Source organism: Sceloporus undulatus, chromosome 3 (genome assembly GCF_019175285.1).
Source record: "Sceloporus undulatus isolate JIND9_A2432 ecotype Alabama chromosome 3, SceUnd_v1.1, whole genome shotgun sequence".
NCBI classification, from domain to species: domain Eukaryota; kingdom Metazoa; phylum Chordata; class Lepidosauria; order Squamata; family Phrynosomatidae; genus Sceloporus; species Sceloporus undulatus.
In genome coordinates, this window is record NC_056524.1 from 243,505,231 (window position 1) to 243,517,454 (window position 12,224).

The window sequence follows — 12,224 nt, forward strand, 5'->3', positions numbered from 1 at the left end:
CTCAAGTCCCATTAAATATAATGACATAGCAAAATGGTGTCCCTTATAAAAAATGGAAAATCAAGGTTTGATAGTTGAAATTTATACTTTTTTTTAACGTTTTCAAACCGTGTATGCTTGAATCCGTGTATAAAAAATCAGTGTATAAGAAGAGCCGACTGTATTTTTTGCACTAACGTTACTCATAAATCATAATTCCCATATACCACTGAATGTAATGCTAATAGCTGTGACTTAAACTAGTACAATTAAAATTATACCTTCAAATTACAATATCATATGCATAACCTAAATGTATTTATATATACATAGTGAAGATTTGGCTTTTAAAGATGTTTTTAAAGAAAATTCTAAAGGTTTTTTTAAAAAAAATATTTTAAAGGAATATTTTTAAAACAAATTAAAATTTTAAATTTTGAAATTTGAAATGTTAATTTTAAAAAATTCTGTGGTCTCTCCTTCCTCCTCCTACTGAGCTTCTCCCCACTCCCACCATCTCTTAAAGCATTTTAAAGGGAAGTAGATGAATACCACAACCCATTTCTTCCAAAAGGTAGGTGTTTGAGGAGCAGTAGTGTCACCCCCCCCTCTCTACACCCCCCCCCCCCCCAGTGACACTACCGGTCTCAAGTACTCATCCTTTGCCCTGTCTGTGTGTCTGATCTAGATCAGCTTGCTTATCCCCCTCCCCCTTACAGCTTTATTTTCATTGTGATGAAATACAATGACAAAGAAGTACATTGGAATGGCATGCATTGGTGAAATTGTTCTTCTTGTTGTTGATGATGATCATCATGTTTTGTGTCTTCAGGTTTCTGAAGTTGAGAGTGTGTGACTCACTCACGATTACCCATTGGGTTTCCATGGCTGAGTGAGGAAATAGTCTCTAGAATTGTAGTCCAACACTCAAACCACTACACTACACTGCCTCTACTGTGGAAAACAGCAGCCCTGGGGGGAGTACAATGTGGATTTAGAACACAGAGGATGCAAAACATTAAATCTCACCCACCATATCATCATGCCAAATCAGAGCCACTACAGTCAGACAAAAATCAGTCATGAGGTCAGTTATATAAATGACATCACATTTACTTTGGTTTGGAAACATATGTCTTTCTCCTCCAAAGGACAACAGCAATTAAACTTTTGAGAAGAAAGAGAGGCAATAGAGCTTAAAAATAGCAACCTATGTACTTGCTTATGTGTGGATATACAGAAAGGAATCAAGGAATACTTGGCTAACTTAGCTTGACTCAAAATCACTTTAAACTTGACAGTCTGCAGATTCCGAGGAGACTCTCACACTTGTCTTCATAACTTGATCAATTGGAGGTCATAAAGTTTAATTTTGAACACAAGTCTTTTCTCTCCCTTTCTTCTCTTAGGATACTCATTACTCTGGTTCTGTTCTATCTTTTGGTATAATATCTAATAAATATTTCATGTCATATCTCAAAATTGCTTGATACTAATTTTTCTTCCCTTTCTAACCTCCCCACTCTCCCTGAATTCTCCATATGGAATATTAAGGCAGTATTGTGGCTTTATTTTATGAGTTTAAGAAATCTATACAGAGTTAATCTTTAAATATAACATCCAGACAAATTTAAGAACTAATCTCGTTCTACTTCACAGCACAATGAAAATTTAATTTATAGTTGCAAGAAATATAAATATATGAGCACACACATTCCCAGCTGGATGCAACCTGCCATCTCTCATTTTTGTGATGTGGCACTGAATAACTCATTAGACAGTTAAACGAAATTGCTTCTTAATAATTTGTGGTACATTGGTTTATATATCACATCAGTATAGGAAATGGAAAATCCATCAATCATAAATGCAGTACTTTCGTCTTTGAAGAAATTATGCAAACAGCATTTAAGATGAAACACTTAATATCAACATGGAGCAAAATGGTTCAGTCTATAAATATGTTTTGTGTATGGCTATGCATCCTAATTCCTTGCCCCATTAGGATAATTTCTTTGCTTTAGGAAGAGCTGATATTGGCTATAGTCCTGCTTCCAACCTTCTTAAAATCTCATTTCCTTCACTGGAACTGAAGCAGCTCTGTTGCAGCACTGTATACAGGTTTGCAGCTGGGTTAACCTGTAACCAGCAGAGATGAACAACAAACTTTAGATCCATAAACTGAATGTGGGATTGATTAGGTGTTGTAATACTTTTATATCATAGACTATGGGATCAAATAACTCTTCAGGAGAAGAAAACCTAAAGAAGATAAAGATGGAGGGAACCAAACAGCCCAATGAGGACTGAATGTGTTCAGTGACCATAGAATATGAACAGATTATGAAAGTGGGAAGATGGAGACAGAAAATTGGGCATGGGATGAGATGAAATGAGATAGCCTGGAAAACAACACAGCATGTTGTTGGAACCAAGAACAAGAACCCTAGACAATCATATTTCAGGGAAGTTTATCGCACAGGCCCTGAAACGGGCCCGTTGCGTTCCAAAATGGGGGAGTGCACAGGCGTGCATGGAACAGGATGGGGCTAGGAATGCATCTTACTGCACAAGGGAACGCATTTCTGATAACTGTTCCATAGCATTCTCAGAAATTGCGCCCTCTGGAATGGATGTAGGACACGATTGGAATGCCCGGAGATAGCAATGGCTTTCCCTTGTGCAGTAAGATGCATTCCTAGCCCCATCACATTCCGTGCATGTCCGTGTGCACCCCCCCTTTTGGAATGCAACGGGCCCATTTCAGGGCCCATGCGATAAACTTCAAAGAGTCAAACTGTAATACTCTTTAACACAACATCAACATTTATAGTAATTTAGGTGCAATAGCAACAACAATGTGTTAGAGAGGAATCTTTGAAAAAATCACTTTTTTGTCATTTTAACAACAGCAATGCTAATAATGACCAGGGTATAGGCCAAGGGTTGGAAAAAACTGCCCAATAGACCACATATATTCATGAAGGCCTTTAGAAGCTCCAGATAATCCCCAGCACTCCCAACTCCATTGTACCCAAATGACTTCCAATGTTCCCTCTATGGGGGAATTTTTTCTAACTTTTGGGATCTCTCTGGAGCATCCTAGTTCCAGGAGCAGATCTTTTTTTAAAAAAAGAATACAGGAAATGAACTGAAAGTTGAGTATACTAGAGATCTGGACCTCTAGAATACCCAACTTTCAGTTCATTTCCTGTATTTTTGATAATCTCTCTTTCAGCCAATGATGGGCCATGCGGATTTTCCCTCAGTGCTGTCAGCCTGCTGTTCAAAAATTAGGGAAAACACAAGCCATAAAGTATGTTGGCAGCATTTTAAGCTCCACTGAAGTATCAGTAATATTTTGCTCACAGAACACTTTCCTAGGCTAGCATTTAACAGTCTTTGCTCAAGATGATTTCTGATGATTAAAAAGTTGGGTGTTATTGACAGAATGTTGTTGCCTGTCTTGGTGAAATTGCTTTCCATTGAAATACTCACCATTTCCCCCAGAGTGTCAGTTCACACCTCATCAAATTGGAATGAAGGAAAAATACATAGTCTGATGCACATTTTAAAAAAAATCTGTAAAATTGATGCTTTTTTCTTTCCATTCGGAATAACAAGAACTATACATAATATGCTATGCTTGCTGTTGTGACATTTTATTGTTTTCTGTTTAGAACAAGAAGGATCATAGCTCTAGTGAAATACACATATAGATGTCAGGGAAAGAAATGTGTTTCATTGCCATCTCAGGGTACCCTGTGGATCATTTTTTTAAATTTTCCACAGAGGACTTCCTCAGAGTCCACCTGAGACAAGCTCTTGTCATGTCTTGCTTCAGAAGCAGGGCAGGCAAAGGTTGTTGGAAGAATTGGAAATTTGGAAACAGCTGACTTTGGAAACAGGCAGGAGCAAATCCCAGGTAAATGGGCCCTGAATTTGGGTAAACCCCCACTTACTTGATAATATGACAACTCAGAACTAGGAGTGGGGAAAACAAATGGTTTCTCATGATCTCGGAAGGATATACCCAGTAGTTGAAGCAAGTTACCACCATTACAGTGGTACCTCGGGTTACGAAATTAATTCGTTCCGCCGTTCCGTTCGTAACCCGATAATTTCGCAACCCGAAAAGGCTTTCCGTTAGCGCTGGAAAGCCGCTAGCCGCGCTTTGCGTTTGAATTTCGCGCCGAAATAAATTTCGTAACCCGAAAAAAATATCGTATCCCGGAACAGTTTTTTTCCAATCTAACTTTTTCGTATCCCGGAAATTTCGTAACGCGATCAATTCGTATCCCGGGGTACCACTGTACTACTATAACACATAGGGAATTATCCCAGGCCTTGTGCTGGGGACATTCATGAGTTGTAACACTACCTTTGCACTTCCTAACTTGCTTCCAATGGGATAATGGGCTCATGCAAATGCAACCACCATCTCATTTGACATTCCCCTCCCCTCTGTCTTGACTTCATAGCCCCCCCACATTGTACAAATGCAACACATATCCAACTCACACACACAACTACTTCACATAAACCAGAAAATGTTGGCACCAGTTGGGCCCAGGCTTGAAAGCTACTTTGCAGAGAACTTCCTTCTCTACTGCTGATCACTCTGAGATGCTCTCTCTGTCACGGGAGTACAGCAGTTCCATGAGATTACACTCATTACTGTGAGATGCAGTAACCTGGCTCAGCTCAAAGCTACAGTGTAATTAATGTTGGCATCCTTCACTGTAGTTTAGTTTATTGTAAGTTGTTCTTATCATGGGTCTGAAAGTTGTTTCTAACTTATGATGACCCTAAGGTGAACGTGCCATGAGGTTCTCTTGGCAAGATTTGTTCATATGGGGTTTTGCATTGCTTCCTCTGAGGCTAAGTTAATATGACTTGCCTAAGATCAGCCAGTGAGTTACCATTGCTCAGTGGAGATTCAAATCCTGGTTTCCCAGAACCTTAGACCAACACTCCAACAACTTCACCATGGTGACTTATTATAAAGGATGCCTCTTATCTGAAAGTTAGAAAGCTTGTTCCTTATAGCACTGGAAGGTGTCCATTATTATAAAATATATGAGGACTGGAAAGCTTTTCTTTTATATATACTGAACAAGACGCAAAAAAAATTCCTGTATTTTGTGGTATGGGCCCCTCATAAGGATAAACATGTGGTTCATGTAATTTATGAATGTGAATCACATATTAATTTCCCAGAGAAACACAGGGCTATGTTAACTAATATCAATACTTTTATTTGGTATTTAAGTAGTATACAAGCTTATTGATATAATCCGCCCTCTCCATGTGCAGGGAATCCGTTCTGGACCCACCCACCCTGGCCTATGATCAAATCCCATTAATTGTTATGGTGGAGCACACACCATTTTCTCCCTTCCTGTCTGCAGACTGTGTAAGCTCAAAGCAGGGTATGCAAAGTCCATGTAAGGCAAGGGCAGACTGTATCTATTTCCGTATTATCAAACCTGTATGCCACAAATTTTGATTGTCCCTTACTACTGTTCCTAGGACCTAGCCTAGGACCTACTGTATTCCTATGACCTAATTTTTTAAATAACGGACAGAATTCTAACAGGCTGTGAATGGCAATATTTGAAAAGAAGGCCCAGCACTAGGGGACAACACCTAGAGAGGCAAATAACTCACCAGGAGACCCCCCTTTAAAAAAAAAACCCTAAGGAATTATCAATTTGCCTCTATCTCACTTATTACTATCTACTTGTTTACTTCTCAGAAGGCATGACAAGGAAACAAACAGAAAATGATTCTAAAAAAGAAAAGAACAACAAATCCAAAACAGAGCCAGTTCACAATTACATTAATGAAGATCAAACAAACAGTTAAGCTTATAAATTAATATCAGCTGTCCATATGCCCATAAAAAGGGACAAATATAAGAGATTTTAAATTACTTTTAATATATACAAGATATTGCTTAAAATACATAAAATCAACAGTTACAAAAACACACAAAAAGCAAGCTCCTCCAAAAACACTACACCAACCATAATATGCAAGAATTAATAAGTAAGACTCTGTAAGGCCAGCTGGCGGGGCAGAGTCGGGGTGTCGTGTCCACAGGATGTATGCCCCGACTCCACCTCCAGGGCACCATGATGGCACATGCCACTTCACATAGTGCACAGCATCACGGTGCTCCTCTGGCACTGCATCAACATGAACCAGAGTCGAAGAAGTGCCGTAAAGCCGTGGCACTGTGGCTATAGTGCCCTTTCCAGGACATGAAAAGGAGCTACTTTTTGCGACACCTTTTCGCATTATGGAAAGGCCAGATCAGGGCCGTGGTGTGCAGTTGCTGTGGACCCAATCTGGCTGTAAAAGGGGCGGCTGGAAGCTGCCTTTTGGGGGCTGTATACAGAGCCCCGAAATCTTCCCAGAAATTACCGTTGAAAACAGGTGGATAATACCGACCATTATAATTAGAGCAATTAATAAATAGGGCCCATATCACATAGGACAGATTCTGTGGTTGATCTTCATTTTTCTCATGCATGTACATGGTTAGCTTTTCCATACAGGCCAGGGACCAAAGTTTCTTTTTCCAACCATGGAGGAACGAGTTCCTTAAATCTTTCCAGTGGAATTCTATTTCTAATCTTGCTTCTAAACAGAAAAATCTACTAAGTTTTTTATGATTGACAAGTTACTGGGAAGAATATATCTCTCTTTAAATTCAGATTGCAAAAATGTAGAGTCAAAGCACAAGGCCACCACATATGCATGTCAGAACCTACATGTTCCTGACATCTCCTGCATTTTGAGCTTAAAGGTCTAAATATATGGCAACTACATTACATTTGAATGTAGAAAAGAATATCAAAAGAGAAGTCTTCAGACCATTGGATGAGAGATGGTGAGTATTAATCTTTTCCAACCTTGAAGTCTCTTTGGCAGTTATAAAGGTGTGAAGAATCCATTTACACTGTCCATCTGTTAAATTCTACATTGCAGGAATATAACTTAACAGCAGATGAACAGCTGTGAATAATCAAAAGGTTTCTAAGACAAGGTTTGAGTCACAATGCCTAGTCGGAAGGAAGCCACCACAGGGCACAACCATGTCAGAGAGGCACTGTCTGTACTATTACATCAGTGAATGCATCAATGGATGACATGAGAAAGCACAACAGCAGCTGCCTTTCCTTGCTTGTTTTCTCCCTGCCTGGCTGTCTGACTGACAATTGAATAAGTGAGCACAATGGTGAGGAACAGTAAGTAACAGTAGCTGACAGTGAGGGGATCTGATGTGTGTGTGGGGGGGGGGGGGTAGGCAACTTGATCTGAAAGAGTGTGCCTTGTGAGATGCTCACCATTCCTTAGAACTTAGTACTGTCAGTGACTAACAGAATGGTCACTTCATTAACACAAAAAAGAAGGAAATGCACCCTTCCAAAATAAGACAAGAGGGTGTTGATTTGCATACTGTACTTTTGCATGTCCCAATTTATGCATGTGGATGCATATTGTAAAATACATTTACTGAAATGGAAACCATGTGGCTAACCATAGTGGGGGAAGATTGTGACCAGGAACTCTTTAACACTACACAATTATAACACTATGATTCTCCTTTAACTGCAGTGAAAGAGGCCATGTGCTGGTTGAACAACCAGGGTTATAAATAATATAAATACACATTTTGGTTCATCAATACAGTGACTGGAAAAACATTGAAGTCTGAGGATCTTCTCCTTTGTGCTTTACCTCACAATGAAAAGGTTCAGTGAGAAAAAGCAGAAGTTACTTTATCCTAAGAATATAGGCCCGGTATAGACCACCGGCGCCTTGTTTTGTTCCACGAGGAAGCTGCAGCGGACAACCGTGCAGCTTCCTCGTGGAGCAAAAAGAACCCGCAAAAAGCGGGTTCTTTTTGCAGTGTGATACTGACACTGCAGTGCACCAATGGTGTACTCACGACATTAGTATTGTGCTGTGATGTGCGGACACTAAGCGTCTGTCACATCAAAATGGCAGCACCCATCTGTACAGGGTGCCGCCATTTTGATGTACGGAATTTGTTGTAGGGTTACGGGGCATCTGTAAGCAACGCCCAGAGGCAACCCTAGCACATCATCAAGATGTGCCATTAGGCCCATCTGTACCGGGCCTTAGAAAAATAAAATATGCAATCTACATATTGTTTTTACAATGGATTTTTAAAAATTAAAATTATTCAAAATAAATACTCAATTAATATCAGATATGTAATTTAGAACATCTCATTACACGTTCTTTTCCAAACAATTACTGTGAAATAGCTATTTCTACAGTGATGTTACATGAGGGGGGGGGGATGTCAAGCAGATTTGTATTTAGAGTAACAAGGATACCAGATCCTTTAATGAATTATGGAAATACATATGTGGAGCACTTTTGAGACTAATTGAAAGAAAGAAGTTGGCAGCTTGAGCTTTCTTAGACTTCAGTCTACTTCCTCAGATGCATTTAGAGGGGTGGAAACCAGGGACAGATATATATGTGTGTGTCATTGGTATGTGAGCATGTCAGTTCAAATTCAAAATCCTTTGTGTGTGGCAATGAAGTAGCAAGTAAAGTTTTAACATTACGGAAAAAAGACATTGAGAACTAGCCATGGTGTATGAAAATGAAGTGGCAAGAGCAGTTTGGCTTTGGAAACTACCCTGTAGGTGAGGAGAATAGATGGGTAAGGGATGCCCCCCTGAGGATGGGGTGAGATAGTGTTGAAACATGTGTAGTGAGCCAAGAAGCCATTATTCTTGTTCAATCCATTGCTGAGGGACTGTAGTTTATGGATGAACTCCAATTCTGCTGTTTCTCTTTCCAATCTCCCTTTGTAGTTCTTTTGTTCAAGGACTGCTGTTCTGTGGTCTGAAATGGAATGCTCAGGGAGATTGAAATGTCCTGCCACCGGTCCATTTATCCTCTGGCGGAGGAACTGGCCTGTTTGCCTGATGTGGCCTGCTGATGGACATTGATGACATTGTATGGCATAAATCACATTAGAGGATGAGCATGTGAAGGTCCCCCTAATATTGTGTGTGATATCATTAGGTCTTGTGATGACATTTCCTGGATAAATGTGCAGGCAGAGTTGGCATCTTGATTTGTGGCAAGGCTTAGTACCTATGTCCCCCTCTGTGTCATGTGTCTTCCTGTGGGTTACAAAAAGACACTGCAAAATGTTTATTACAAAGCTTTTATACATTTTCAAATGAGACTACAATGATTTTATCTACTTTTAACAAATCTGATAGTTTACGACCATTTACAATAAAGATATTAACATATTTACAAAGGAAATCTCAAAAACTGGTGAGTTTGAAGTTTGGAGGCTGTCTATAGGCACCTGCTACCAACAGCCCTTGAAGGGGGATATTATTGTCCAGAATGGGTTGTAATTCATTGATTATGCACCTGAATGGTCGCAGTTGGGAGCTGTATCTTTGAATGGAAATACATGTCATGTTGCCTTCTAATCAGAACATGCTTATGAAAACAAGGACGAGTATTTCTTAAACAGAAAATGTTAATGTCCTCTTGATGTCTTTGGTGTGCATGTGTGTGGTTAAAAAACAGCTGGTAAACCCTTTAGTTACGGTTAGGTGTGAATTAATAAGACAGAAAAGGTCACTATGCTAATGAAAACTGCTGAGTGTTTAATCAAAAATGTATTTTATTCCTGAGGGGAATTCATTCTGGACCAAGCCTTCATGACCACCATAAATAATTCAGTTTGAACACTTCTCCCACATGAAACCTTATCCAGATTTAAGGAGACTTTTGGTTTTTGCATAAAGATCAACACCTGTCCAACTGCTATACTTAGAAGCCTATCCTCCTGCTCTGAGAAGGAACTGATCTTGAATTTAAAAAATGATGATTTATTGTCCAGTTAAAATACTTCTCCAGTCAATCACTGACTAATATTCAAACACCAGATGTGGGAACCATGTACGTGCTCCAGATGTTGTTGGCAACAACACCTAGAACCCCTTATCACTGGCACAGCTGGCTAGGGCTGCTGGGATGTGCAGTCCAATATCTGGAAGGTCAAACGATTCCCACTCCTGCTCTAGGTGGGAACAACATATCTCCAGTGAGCTGCTCTTGGAACTCCCTCAGGTATTAGTAGCAACTTATTTGGTAAAGTTTGGTAATGGTACAGTAGCTTTTGGTCAAGGAGCTACAGGAACTCCATTACACTTGCAGAATCCTAGTGGATGCAAGTGGGGTGCAAGTTGTGGGATCCTTAGGTGGAAGTGACCATGTTCTTCTGGAGTTTGTTATACAGTGGAAAGGAGAAGCCAGGCATAGTCAGACACACATTCTAGACTTTAGGAGAGCGGATTTCAGTAAACTTAGAGAAGTATTGAGGGTGATCCCGTGGTCAGAAATACTAAAAGATAAGGGAGTTCAGGATGGATGGGACTTTCTCAAAAGGGAGATACTTAAGGCACAATTTCAAACAGTTCCAATGAGGAAGAAAAATGGGAGGTGCCTCAAGAAACCAGGATGGATGACTAAGGAACTTTCAACTGAGCTAAGTTTGAAACAGAACATGTATAAGAAATGGAAAAAGGGGGAAATCACCAAAGAGGAATTCAAAGAAATAGCAGGCACATGTAGGGATAAAGTCAGAAAAGCTAAAGTGCAGAATGAACTCAGGCTTGCTAGAGAGGTTAAAAACAATAAAAAGGGCTTTTTTTGGATATGTCTGCAGCAAAAGGAAGAAGAAGGAAATGGTAGGGCCATTGCGTGGAGAAGATGGCAAAAATGCTATCAGATGACAGAGAAAAGGCAGAATTACTCAACACCTTCTTTGCCTCAGTTTTCTCAGAAAAGGCAAAGGGAGCTCAACCTGAGGATAATGGAGCAGAGGACAGATTAGGGGAATTTCAGCACAGAATAAGTAAAGAGATAGTAGAGGAATATCTTGTTAATCTAAATGAATTTAAGTCTCCAGGACCAGATGAACTACATCCAAGGGTATTAAAAAAACTGGCAAATGTGATATCAGAGCCATTGGCAATAATCTTTGAAAACTCCTGGAGAACAGGAGAAGTGCCAGCAGACTGGAGGAGGGCAAATGTTGTCTCCATCTTCAAAAAGGGGGGAAAAGAGGATCCCAACAATTATCATCCAGTTAGTCTGACATCAATACCAGGAAAGATTCTGGAGCAGATAATTAAACAAAGAGTCTGTGAACATCTAGATGGCAATTCCATAATCAGAAAAACTCAACATGGGTTTCAGAGAAACAAGTCATGCCAGACAAATCTTATCCCTTTCTTTGATAAAATTACCAGCTTGGTAGATGAAGGGAATGCTGTGGATATAGTATATCTTGATTTCAGTAAGGCCTTTGACAAGGTTTCCCATGCCATTCTTACAAACAAGCTTATAAAATGTGGGCTAGACAAGGCAACTGTTAAGTGGATTTGTAACTGGTTGACCGGCCGAACTCAAAGGGTGCTCAACAATGGCTCCTTTTCATCCTGGAGGGAAGTGACCAGTGGGGTCCCACAGGGCTCTGTCCTGGGCCCAGTGCTATTCAACATCTTCATCAATGACTTGGATGACAGGATTGGGAGCATACTTATCAAATTTGCAGATGACACCAAATTAGGAGGAATAGCTAATACCCCAGAGAACAGCATCAAAATTCAAAATGACCTGAATAGACTTGAAAGCTGGGCCAAAGCTAACAAAATGAACTTCAACAGGGAGAAATGTAAGGTACTGCACTTAGGGGCGGAAAAATAAAATGCACAGATATAGGATGGGGGACACCTGGCTGACTGAAACTACATGTGAAAGGGATCTGGGAGTCCAAGTGGACCACAAGTTGAACATGAGTGAACAGTGCAATGCGGCAGCTAAAAAGGTCAATGCAATTTTAGGCTGCATCAATAAAAGTATAGTGTCTAGATCAAGAGAATAGTGCCACTGTATTCTGCTCTGGTCAGGCCCCACCTGGAATATTGTGTCTAGTTCTGGGCACCACAATTTAAAAAGGATGTTGAGAAACTGGAGCGTGTCCAAAGGAGGGCGACTAAAATGGTGAAAGGTATGGAAACCATGCCCTATGAGGAACGACTTAGGGAGTTGGGGATGTTTAGCCTGGAGAAAAGAAGGTTAAGAGGTGATATGATAGCCCTCTTTAAATATTTGAAAGGAAGTCATATTGAGGAGGGAGCAAGCTTGTTTTCTGCTGCTCC